At 39.3% G+C, this 13,039-nt stretch overlaps 1 protein-coding gene across 1 annotated transcript in view; it reads right to left on the reverse strand.

Annotated features, from left to right (window-relative positions):
• Positions 1-13,039, reverse strand: part of ELMO1 (engulfment and cell motility 1) — a 301,790-nt gene that overhangs the window by 288,410 nt on the left and 341 nt on the right. The gene's annotated exons all lie outside the window — the stretch shown is intronic.

Consider the following 13,039-nt stretch of genomic DNA (forward strand, 5'->3'; position numbering starts at 1 on the left):
TACTTAAAATGTGTTTGTGATTCATCATGGTTCAGTAACTTCTCATGAATGCTAATGTGTTTCAGAGAGATAGAAAGGCTTGTGCAGGTGTGACAGAAACAATTAGTCAGTTATTAGTAAGTGCTGGCTTCACTGGCAGCCACGCTGCTGGAGCTCCACATTACCTGTAAGCCTGCCAGTAACTCTCCACATGCTCCTGATATTTAGAACTGCCAAAGAGGCAGGACAACAAGTTAAATCTGCAAACACTCATTCCTTCCCCTCATTTTGCCTGCCTCCATGACAATATTTGCAGTTAAAGTAAAATGCTTAAGACAGTGTGGCTCCTCTTCAACAGTAAGTGTAAGGAGAGAATCTAAGTTTATCCACAATAAACTAAACACTTGCTCACTGCATTTCCTCTCCAAGACCTCCTAAAAGGTGCTTATTTCAGAAGAAGTGTACCTACATGGATCTACCTATTAGGAGTAGAGCAGAGAACTTTGTTTAAATTTAAACTTCACCTTGCTTTAGTGTAACTACTCCCTCCACCAGGAGCTTTACAGCAAGCAATAAAACTTTATTCTCTTTTAGCACTCTGGAGATCCACTCATTTCCACAGACCTTGCAACAACATTTAGAGAAAATTTTCAAATGTGTTGCCTATTACCCTGATATCTGGCATCCTTTCCTGAAGCAGAAGTCAGAACAGCATGGAGGACTGTTTAATTTAATTTCCTTTCAGCTTTTAAGAAAATACGCTAAGATCCCTTAATTACAAATGATGCTCAATGCTTAAAAGGTGACCCTCCAACAGATACTTAGGAAAAAAACCTCAGCATTTTCTGAGAGCAACAGTATAATCCAAGCAATCATGCTCCAACAGCAAGCCAGAGATGTGTTTACAGCAGCAAAGAACAGCCTGGCTTTGACTCTGTGCCTCACTACACACCCGAGACACTCAACTGCTCCAGCATAATGTTCATCCTCTCTATGAGACAGACATCACAATTTTTGTAGCATAGTGAATTTCTGAAATGAATAGCAAATAATTCACTAGTGGCTGAATTTGTTAGCTATACAAAATTCTCAGGGTCAAAGGCCAGTGAAATGAGATGAAAACCATTAAGCCAGCAGATTTCAGATTCTTTTGATCAAGAACACAGCCATATGCCCGTGCCTTTATCCAACCACAGTTCCAATTAAATTTGCAGGAACTCAGTTTTTCATCTGGTTTAGTGGCTAATTTCTTAACATTTACTACCACTGAAATAATAAGCATAGACCCCACTGTGCTTTGTACTGCAGGTTTGCACACATGCATGTGTGTGCATGGATATAAAAGACAAATATTTTGATTAAAAGAATGCTTCCTGAGTGCAGCTTACAATCTCTTGTTGTTTAAACAGCAAAAATCTTCATAGGAAAGCTTTCCAAGCTGTTCAGAAAGTAGCAATGGTCAGAGGCATAGCTGCAGCTGCACAAGGTGGGTGCTTCCCACCCCAGTGATCTGACCTGTGTATTTTATTTTCTCCACTGTTATCTATACCTGTAGTGCAAAAAAGAATATCACCCATATCTGTCTTGGTTTGTGCTGAATTGACTGGAGCAAAAGTTAAGTTCATATTTAATTATAATTTAATAAGAATCTTTCCTGTCTGCACACCCACTCACCCACCTTGAAGGACCCAGAATAATCTAGGATTGGCCTTAAAAGCTCAGGAGCTTCCTTACTCCCACTGCATCCTTATGGTAGACAATCCATAATGCTGTCTGCCAAGGACTCAAACGGGATCTGCAAGAGCAGACAGAAAGGATGGAGAGGGAAGAAGTAAAAAGAAAAAGGAATGAGAAAGGCCAGTGGCCATTCTGAAGCACAGCAGCCAGTTTGTATGTCCCTGACCTGCAGGACAATCCAAGGTGTCACTTGGCTTCACTACTCTGCCCAGAGGATGCAAAAGTTGTTTGAAAACTTGTTACAGTCCTGCCCTGCCACCAGCTAGTGATCCTGCATCCAGCTGGGCAATATGTTATATAAAAATAAGCATGTGTTAGAGCTGTGGAGGACTGAGGAATACTTACCTAATGAATGTGCCATTGTGTTCTGCTCTTCTAACTCTTCAGTCAGTTAGAAGTTACATAATGGCACAGATATTCAACATCAGTTTCCATATGCCTGACAGACTAAGCTCATGTGACTTTGTGTGGGGGAACCCCCCAAAGTTATATATCACATGGATTTAAATTACTAAACTGAAACACTGAAGATCAAAAATTCCCTTTTCAGGCTTATCTTGCAAGAAAGACAGGACCTAAATAAACGGGACAATTCCTTCCCCTCCCCTTTGGGGACCTGCTAATGCTTTCCCCTTCTACTTGTTTTATTTCTCTTTTCTCTTCCTTCGTTCAACCTTATTCTACCATTATCAAAAGCTTCAAGGAGCCTGAATGTTTTTTCTGCCATTTCTTTGCAGTGCCAAGTTCTGCCTTTCACTGCCAGTCTTGGTATCCTCTCCCCCCTCCAGTGGCCCTTCCAAAACTATAATCCATTCTTCTAAGAGCTGCGTTTTCTGTTGATAGTGCCAGAGGCCAGGAAGGCTCCTGGCAGTACAGTTCCAACAAAGAGTCTGAAACTGAACAATCTCTAGGGATAAGGAAGTCCATGACATGGTTTTTAAAATAAGAATAATAATAATAATAAAAAAACCATGCCTCTGGCATTGGCAGCTTTCAAATATAAACACATAAAATTTCCCTTCCAAAGGGGCAGGTAACGTACAATGCTTTTCACCAGCAATGAATACCTGCTCCTCCTACCTCCCTAAAATGCTCTGCAGAATAGAAGTAAAACACATTACATTGGGGATTCATATACCCACCGATGTAAATAACATTCCATTATTTGTAGTCCATTTCTGCAGAAGCAAATAGTGACGCCAGCTGCTACAAATTTCTGCTCTTCTTCTAACAATTGTGCAAGGTAAGCCATTGACAACTGCAGAATGACACTATTTTTTGTCAGAAATACTTTAAAATAACTACCGCAGAAAGACACATTATTTTATGCCAATGTCTCAGCAACCCAATCTTTTTGCCTGCAAGGGTAACAACAGGGAAACTGCTGCTCCTCAGACAAAGTTGCTCTACTAACACAAAATGAGAGAGGCTCCTTCTCTTCCTAAATACTTGCTCTGCTTTAGCAGCATACCAGTGGGAAAGAAGCAGATAACTTCTTCCCTTGAGGTATCCAGATTGTTCTGCAAATAGCAAAAGCCTTTGCAATTATCACATGTATCACACCCAGCTTTCACTGATTTCCTGAGTTCCTCAGTGGGACCAGAAGTAGCTGAAGACCAGTTTTAGACCACAGAAAAGAAAAAGTAACTCTGCATATTTTAAATCTGCATCAATTTCTTACACAATTCAAGGAAGGTGCCTTCCTTTCTTTGACCTTAATTTTTCATTCAAGACTTTGAGCACTGAACTGTGACTATGTGGACAAATTCTCTGCACAATGTTACACACTGCTCACAACTGAAGAAGCAATGTTTATAGCACTGTGTAACTGAGATAATTCTCTTTCTTCTACTTCTGAAGGACAAACTCCAGAGGTTTAACACCTCTGTACTGAGTGACTTTATTTTAGCAAGAGAAACTGAGTTGGGCCAGCTGTTCAGGATTATTTGGTTAACATTTTTAGCGAAAGTATTATGGCAAGTTATTACCAGATTTTATTGTACAAGATCAATAAAACCCTTGCACAGCTTTGTCCATTAAGATAGCAAAAACCTACAGATTAAGTTTTTCTTTTGAAATAAACAAAACAAACAAACCCCAATCCAGACACACACATAAAAACCCAAACATCCAGAGTTTTTTTTCAGTTTCAAGTGTAGATATCTCAACATGAAATCCGTACGAATACAAAACAAAAAATTATGGAGAACGTCAAGGGTTAGTATTTTTCATGAAATCACATTGCTACTTCATGGTCTTTTACCTATGGACAACCTTTATTACAGAACAATCTGCTCTAATTCAGAGAGGAAAGAAAGATGGTCCTTCACTCATGAAATCTAGATATTTCTGGAGAGTCTTTATATACACTCCTTTAAGAGCTCATGCCAGTTGTCCAGTAATATTTTAAAACCACCTATGTTCATTTCCATTGACAAAGTGCCTTCTAAACCGTTCCTTTTTCTTTGACTTTTTCTTCACTAGGCTTTGTGCCACCATCAGAGTAAAAAATGAAAACAAAAGCAGATTTCTCAAACTGAATTTAACACTTTTTAAACACTTTTTTTGCCTTTAGCATACACTAAGAGTCTATGAATTTCCACCTAAAGTTGATATATAGGTTTATTCAATAAAAATACTGGACAGTTAAACTTAAATAGAGCTGCCCTGAGCTTTTCCCAGTGTCTGGTGGAAATTCCACTATATAATTCAATAGATAGAGTAGTTCAGTTCTGCCTGTATCTGAAAAAAAATTGATTGCAGATCTTTTCTGCCCTGTTTGGCTAAATCATCTCACCAAAGCACTACAATTATAGCAGGAACTTCATATTACAATCTGGCACATATTGTCCATGCAGTCTCTTGGGAAGGCAACTCCCAGCTTTTATTCAGAAAATAGCTTGCAAATATATCTCTTTGTGTCTACATTCGGCCTACCATCTACTCTTATATTTTTAAATTAATGCTGAGAAGATGTTCAAAACAACCTCCAAGTTTCCTAAGCACTTCAGGTTATGTTTATCAATACAAAACACAACCTTGCCTTGCTCCCACTTGTAACTTCTCCCATAGAACCAGTAAAGATGAAGTGATGACACTGACCAGACTCACCTTTCTCTTTTGGTAAATACAGTAAATTAAGGGATCTTGCTGCAGTTCTCACAAGCTAGCATTTGACTGATTAACTCTTTCTTCCAGTAGTATAACTTTTGAAAAAAAAATAGGTCCTGGGGTTCAGACCAGATGATCTTTAAAGGTCCCTTTCAACCCAAAGTGTTCTGTGACCCAGATTGATTTTTAACAAAGATATTTTTCTCCCAAGGTTTCTCTGTCCCATGTAGTATGCATATGAAATGACAACACACATGGGCCACCATACAACACACGTGCACCACAATTCTCTTTCCCCTTGGCTACTGCTGATAACACAATTATGTGTAGCTGTAATTATACATCCATAACTAACACTTGTCTATCTTGACACAGAGGAGGCTGCTGGAAACAGACTGGGATGAAGAAGCTAGAAGATGTAGAAGACATTTTATAAGCCCTGTCAACTGGTGTTATGCACCTCATAGCAGCATCTGCACTGTGTGGCACACCTGAATTCCCCTCTCAGTCTTTCCTGTTGGAACTCTGCTTGCATTGAAGCACTGGAGAGCAGCCATCCTGAGGATGTACTCACTCAGGGCACCAGGCTTTACCTGAGGCAAAGACCAAAACTACATTCTTCCAATATCAAACCAGTGATTTACAATGTCTCTTCTATCATAAAACTACATTTATGCATTCATAAAACTACATAGTTGCACAATGCCATTCCACTACAGTCACATATCCGATAGACAACCTGCAGCAGGAAACACTGGACCTCCCAGGTATTGACTGAACTCAAAAGCAAGACATCAGCAGCATGAAAACTGACTCAGGCTTATCATTCCCAAATTAAATTAAAACTACTGGTTCTCCTAAATGGCTCCAAATTGCCAGCCTGAGAGGCTACCTCTCCTTCAATCCACATCCACAGCTGGGGCTTCTTTGTTACAGAGGAGACAGCTACCCACAGGACATTCTCTAAAGGGGGCCCTCAGCTCTGAATTTCAAAAGATCAAGAGAAAAAAGCCTCAAGACAGGAAAGCAAGGCTTATCCCCTTAGCCAAGCTTATGAAGACCAATGAACACAGCAAGAACAATTAGTTGGAAACAAAGGACCTATAGGTTGACTTAAGTTTGATTTTCTAGTCTAGCTTGGTGGACTATGTACTGATTTAGGGGAGGGAAGTCCAACTGCTTTTTCCTTTATGCCATCATTCCTTTAATTAGAAAACATAGCCTATAGGCTACAGTTGGTTTTTTCAACCTTTGTATATTAATTATACAGAATTAATTCAAAGCTAAAAGCCTCTCTATCTCTAGAGTGAAATTAATAGTTTTACAAAATTTAAGCAATTTGGAACATATAGAAAAAAAAGTCTTAAAACCTACTGGTTTAATTTCAATCCACACACCACTGAATTGTGGGCGTTTTGATCCCTCTGGCCTATAAACTGGGAGACCAATGTAAAATCCCAGTGCAAACAGCCCAAGACGATTTTATTTATACATTTGTATCAAAATAGAACTCGAATTCCAACTTGGATTTAAAATTATGCAGATTATTCTTTTCCCTTCTCTCTCAGCAGACATTTCTCCTTTATCATAATGTGTCTTCTGAGTCACTTACAGCTGCAGGGGATGGAGTCTTTGCAACCTCTACTTTCCAGAAAATCATCCTAACACAGCTGACACAACCAACTCTTGTTACCCCAACACACACCCAGACACTTTCAACAAGCTAAATTCCTAAGGTAGCTGAAGGAAAAAATGGACTATTTTTAGCAGGTCAAGAAATAAAAGCCCAGACTATTGGATATTAAAAAAAGTTTATGGAAGATGCTGTACATGGTTACATATTAAGGCTAATCCAAGAAACACAGACTGAAATCACCATTTTATACAGGGGGCAGAACAGATGCCCAAGTTTCCACAGTTTGTCAAAATATGTCAGAGAAAAAAGCCAGGACAGAGAAAGGCTCACAGCAACACAGGGCAGTGAGATTATTTTTCTCTTTCAAAATTGCTTTCCACATTTGCGCTTTTAGAAAAGTTTCAAATTTAGCTCCAAAAGATGAAAATCAGTCCTTTCAAAAGAGATCACATAACTGACCTACTTCGAACATTAGTTACAATTAAAGAAAAAGACAAAAAAAACCCCCACGAAACAACAATTGTTTTATTTTTTCAAGGTCGGAATTTTTTTTTTTAACGCACTTTCCCTCCTTTTCTGGAACTAGCACTAGCTGTCAAATCTTTATTTCCCATAAATATGGTTAAAATTGTATTAAGCAGTCCAAAATGAAAAAGATCTTCTCATTTTGTTTTGTAGACTTTTTGGTTGACTGGCTCCTTTTTCTCCCCCTTTCTCCCTTCTCCTGAGTAGTTACAACCACCACACTAAATGTGTCTTTTGGTCTCCAATGGAACTTCTAACTTGTTCAGAATTTCTGCCCTTATTTGGTTTTTAGAAAAAGAAGATTAAGCACAACAAGAGAAGTTATGCATATCTACAGAAGAGATTTTAGACCTACATAAAGTAGAGCTCAGAATTAGACCCCACATCTAGGCCTGAATTTTGCGAGTTTGATGACCAGAAGAGATTTCGGGTGCATGTGTGAAGAGGGACAGTGGGAGGTGGGGTGAAAAGGTTGATAGGAGGAATGTACTTGAACCACAGGGGGTAGAGCTTCAACAGATGAGTCTGCTGGTGCTTGAAGGGAGGAGAAAAAAAAGAAAGCTTGGGAGGGGAAAAAAAAAAGACAAACACCAATACTCCAACATTTTAACAGCCTAGGGTATACCAGATATCTTTTCCAGAATCCAAGGACAAGTACTTACATTTAAGAATTTTTTTTTTCACTTGGTTTGGCTCAGTGCTACTGAAAAACTTTGTCCAAAAGTCCATGTGCCGAGCCAACATTTATCAGGTTTCAATTTCCAGCTGAAGCCACAACTGTTGTTATGAAAATTAATGTGGCAATTTTACCAGAAAGCAAAGCAATGGAAAAGGATTGCACTGGTATGTAACAAGTACATTCACTGGCACCAAGAGAAAAAAATTGTATTATATCAACCTGTGTCAACCTGTGTCAACCTGTGTCATTTTTCTTTTCTCATTATTAAGGAAAAAATGTGCAAATCAAATTTATTGTTTGGCCAGAGGATATTATATGGATAGTTATAAATTCCTCATCACCCAACCTCAGTGGATTACTGCCTGTCCTAAAATATGAAGCAGCAATTTAAAGAGTAACCCCTGCTATGTTGCCATCAACAAGATTCAATGAAGAATACTGCAAATTGCCAGTCTAGCCAGTCAGAAAGCCTGAACTGCTCACATGAGATATCTTTGCCAAAACCCACGTATCCCTCAAACTTCTGCTGGAATATGTGATAAATGTATGTTGGCTGAAGAGAATGGAAAAGGGGCAAGCAATAGTTTCACTTCAGCTACAGATTCAAGCAGCAGAATACATGCATGTACTGGGAATAGTTAGTTAGAATAGTTAGTTAAAACAAATCAAGTCATCATCAGAAAGATTACAGATGGGTTTCAAGTCCACAAACAAATGCACAAAGTACTTACAGCATGTGCATGGTCACAGGAAAGGACAACTACATACTGAATTTTATGGAAGTTTCCAACAGACTACATCAGGAGACCTGACTCTTCCCATTTTTACCATGAGGCTGACAATGAGCTAGAAGTAAACCACCCCTGAATAGCACCAGTCATCTAATCTCAGACAACACACATAAAAATCTCAGCTGAAGGAGGTAAGTTGAAGTGCTGACAGCATTATTTGAGCCTGTTGTCAAACCCTGCTTATCCCTCCTCTTGAAAAACTTCAAAATGTTGGATGTATTTGATATGGGTTGTCAACTTCATACATTCTCATTAAGAAAAATAAGGTTCACAGGGAGAATTTTGTCCAGGCTCATGCACACTCGGATTTCCAAAAAAGGTCTGGCAAATTAGATAATCTTCCTCTGCTGCATTAAAGAATGAGACTTTAATGCCATCACATCTCCAGAATCTGAAGTTCTCCTAGAAGCAGTGACCTGTCCTCCCTTTCAGCTGAAGCAAGCTCAACAAGAAAAAGAGCCAGGTTATTATGGGTGCATCCATGTAGCTGATAAAGAAATTATGCCATCTCTGATGGCACAGAGATGTCATAGACAGATGACAGATTTCAGAGACAGATTTACATTTCCTATGCCAGCCATAAATTAGGTATGTACAATAAAGCCTTTGAGCTAGAGATTTTAAGAATATAGGAGATGATACACACTTCAGGCCACAGCTTTTCTTGGAAATCTTAAACAGAATTATTTATGTGAATAATAACCTGAGGGTTCCCAGGATAAAGAACTTAAGGACTGGGCAAAGACCTTGAAATCATGAGAGTTGAGATAGAGATAGATAGATACCAAAGAATAAGGTACCAAAGTAGAAGTGGCAAACATGGAGGAAGAAGTTACAAGGAAAGTTTAACTCAAAGAAATAAAAATCAGAAGGAAAGCAGAAGCAAAAGAGAAAACACACACAGCCAGGACACAGATATAGTTTTGTAATAAACCTATTTGGGAATAATTTGTTTTCCTATTTTCCACCCTGTTACACCTCCCTCCGCCATCCCCAGCCTCTTGACTCAAGATGATGTTTCACAAATATTTTAAATCAACTTAATTCCATCTGAAAAGGGAAGTCTTTCCCCTAAGCATTGAGTTGTAGCTCCCACCGCCTCCCTTCTGCTAGCTTCTGTGGAGTTTTGCAGTGCTATTTGACTGTAAATGGAACACAGCAGAAACAGCAGCAAGAATACTTAGGTCCCCAAAGGTGGTAAGAACAGGTCCTTTATCATATTTGCATAACACCTCCAGGTGGTATACTCAGCTTTCTAAAGAACTCCATAGCCTACTCCCTAGAAATGCACCAAAGTGAGCTCATTTATACATAAACTAAAACACTTTTCTAAAGGGGATCCCTACCAGCAGTACCTACAAGTCTTCATTGCAGTGTGATTTATTGCAGAACAAAAAAACACCTTGTCCCCCAACTTCTCACAATTAACTTCCCTCTCCTGGCAGCCATTGACAAGAAGCCTGCTGCAGACAAATCAAATACACTGGAAACCTGCCGTTAGGGAAAATAAATCAATGCACTTCCAAGGGTTTGCAAACAAGCACCACGTGAATCCCTGTTCACCTTGCTCTTGAGTGCAGGCATGTGCTTTACAAAGCCATCTGCTCAGCAGCCTGAGAAATCAGTACCTCCCTTACTGATGGGCACCACACGTGTAGCACCAGCCACTGCCAGCCTGCCCAGAACACAGAAGTTTTCCTCTGTCAGATGTGAAATGGAGAGAAGAGGAAGCATGCTAGCTATCCCCTGGAGCATAGACTTCTCATTAATATTCCTCTTCACTGTTAACAGTGATCAGAAAACAGAGAAAGCCAGCAGGAAGGTTATGACATTATCTTCCATCTCTCTTTTGTGTCTCACACTTGCAATAATGAAGGATCACACCACAGAATCAAATTCTTGCAAACAGCTTGATGCAAAAATGCTGAGCAAAAGACAGCTCTGCAAGTTTGTGACTGTTCTTCCATTAGTCTCTCTAAAACCATATTCATGAAGCTTATTTAAGTGTCACATATATATTATCACCTCTTAGATCAGTTCCATCAAATGCTTGCCAACATTCTGACTTCTGCCAATTGCTTTTAGTTTCTCTTTCTTTTTCCAGTGCTATATTTGAAGAGAGAGGAGGAAAAAGAAAAGGAAAAAAAAAGTGACTGACTTGAGTAGAAGAAAAATTATTCTAAATCCTTTAAACAGTTGCTCTGTTAAATTGACACAAGTTTAACAACGCGTACTTGGCACATTCCTCTTGCCACGAATACAAGAAACTTTAAAAAAAAAACCTCACTCAAAGCAGGGAAATCTTTTAGATACAGCACATACCTTGCTGAACAGTGGTCTGATACCTGTTACAAAGCCATTTGTAGATTCAAACAACAACAAAGACAACATAACTGTAAAGGCTTTTTCTTTTTCTTGAAATCTTCTTTTTAATAGAATGATGACTGAATGGGGAGTCAAATCTGACCAACCCATTCTCACTCAAATTGTGCATTCCAGACAGTGCAGGGACACAGCAGAGGAGAAAGTCTACGAGGCCCAGGTATAACTGTGCAGAAAAATAGACCAGAACAGACAACAGTACTTTTGCTTGATTCAAGGGTACATGATGTTTCCAGCTCCCAGGGTTCCTAAAATCCCATCACCTTCTACAATGTGGAATGTTCTTTTAATCCAAGGACATGCTGCACATTCACAGCACAGCATGACAAAGAGAGCTTGTAAATTTTAAGGAGATTGTTTATTTCAAGGAAACTGACTATCAAGTGACAGCAAAATCTCAGCTCGAGAGGAAAACTGTACTTCATGGCCTCATTTAAGTCCCAAGCAAATCCTTATTTGACAATTACAGAATTAGAAACACTGTGGCTGGCAATATATCAAAATAAAACAACAACAACAAAAGCTCGTTATTGGAATAAGAGAACACTGCATTTTACTGTGCAGGTGCACTGGCAGAGACCTGGGGAAACCTTTTCCTAGTAACACTTAAATCTATAGGCATTAGCCACTCACTCCATCACATACTGAAGCCATCTAGAGTATCAAAAGAAGAAAGCAACAAGTCTTATGTGTGAGCATGGGAGCTCTGCTCCCTGTGTATCAACATGGAAAACATGAGATCATATTTCAACATCACTTTGTAGGCAGGACATTGAGATAACCCATGTCTATGAGCCCAGACCATAAAATCAAAGAGACTTCTACTAGGTAGACAAAAACAAAGAGCGGAAGGAAGGGTGGAGCTCCGTGTTACTCTTGATCTGTAATTTGCTACCTCGCAGCGTTGCTGTCAGGAAGCTCAATGCACACAGCACTGTTTCAGCAACAGTTACACTTTTACATGCCATAATAAGCTGTGTTTCATGCGAGCCAGGGTAAAAGGGCATTAAAAAATAACTTTGTAGGACAACACAGTATGCTGCACCCTAACAGCAAGAATACAGAGTACTTGCTTTTAAGAGCACCAATGGTCAGGTTATATAACGACAACTGCAGAACTGCAGATACTTTTGGTTACCAAGACTGCTACAAAGTAAGCAGCTAAGACTTTTTTCCTCCCCCCTCAGCAAAATCTGTCTGAACTCTTCACCTAGTAATTTTTTCCTGGCATATGGAGAATATAAGGAAAAATATCAAAATGGTATGTATATAAACCAGTTTTCTTTCCTCTAACGCCCCGACCCCCCATCAGCAAATTGTTTATTAGAACAAATCCTCAGACAATGATACTCAAAGCAAAGCTGCAAACCACAGAGAAGGCAGGTGTATTGCAGTGCACAGTGAGTTTCAAAGAGATTACAAAGAGAGAGAGAAAGAAAGCCATCTACCCCTGTGCAACCTTTCCAGTATGAATAAATTGTGATTCAGGTTTGCCTCTGGACGAGTCAATTCACGCGCCCAGATCCACAGACTGCACTGGCAGTATCTTTTACTAATACCCATTTCACATCATGTCCCTGTTTTAACCATACTAATCTTTCTTTTCTCTCACTAGTGAGTTTTAAAAGCTGCTGCAGCACTTTTAACAGCTTTATGACGTGTGTTAATGGATATTTTGCTAACAGTACACAAGAGGGACTTTTACCAGCAAGCTGTCACCGCTGCTGTTCCTCCTCCTTATCTAGTTACTGGTCATCAGATTAGATCCCTACCACCTACTCAGACAGCTAAAAAAAGAAAAAGGAAAAAAAAAAAGAAAGAAAAAAAAATGGGAATCAGGGAAAGAGAACCTTCAAAGAAAGCAAACTTGCAGTTCAAATTGGAAGAACTTTATGTAAATTTCAATGTATTTTCCTTCCTCTGTAATATTCTGCCTAAGCCACTCAATCAAGCAGGAATGACATGGAAAGAATGGGACTAATGCGAACAATGAATGATCCATAAATGTCTGTGAGATTATATAACTGAGGAAGAGATGGCATGCATGTGTGCATGCATTTGGGGAAAAGGAAGAAAAACAGACAAGGGGAAAGAGGAGGAAACAACATCCCCAGTCACAGATACAGGACTCAGTACAGTTCTTACTCAGTTTCCCTCTCTTCCCAAAAGACAAATATTTTAACCAAGGGCAATCAGGCA

This window comes from Melozone crissalis, unplaced genomic scaffold (genome assembly GCF_028551555.1).
Source record: "Melozone crissalis strain CALT ecotype California unplaced genomic scaffold, PUWL_Pcris_2 ptg000016l_1, whole genome shotgun sequence".
Taxonomy (NCBI): domain Eukaryota; kingdom Metazoa; phylum Chordata; class Aves; order Passeriformes; family Passerellidae; genus Melozone; species Melozone crissalis.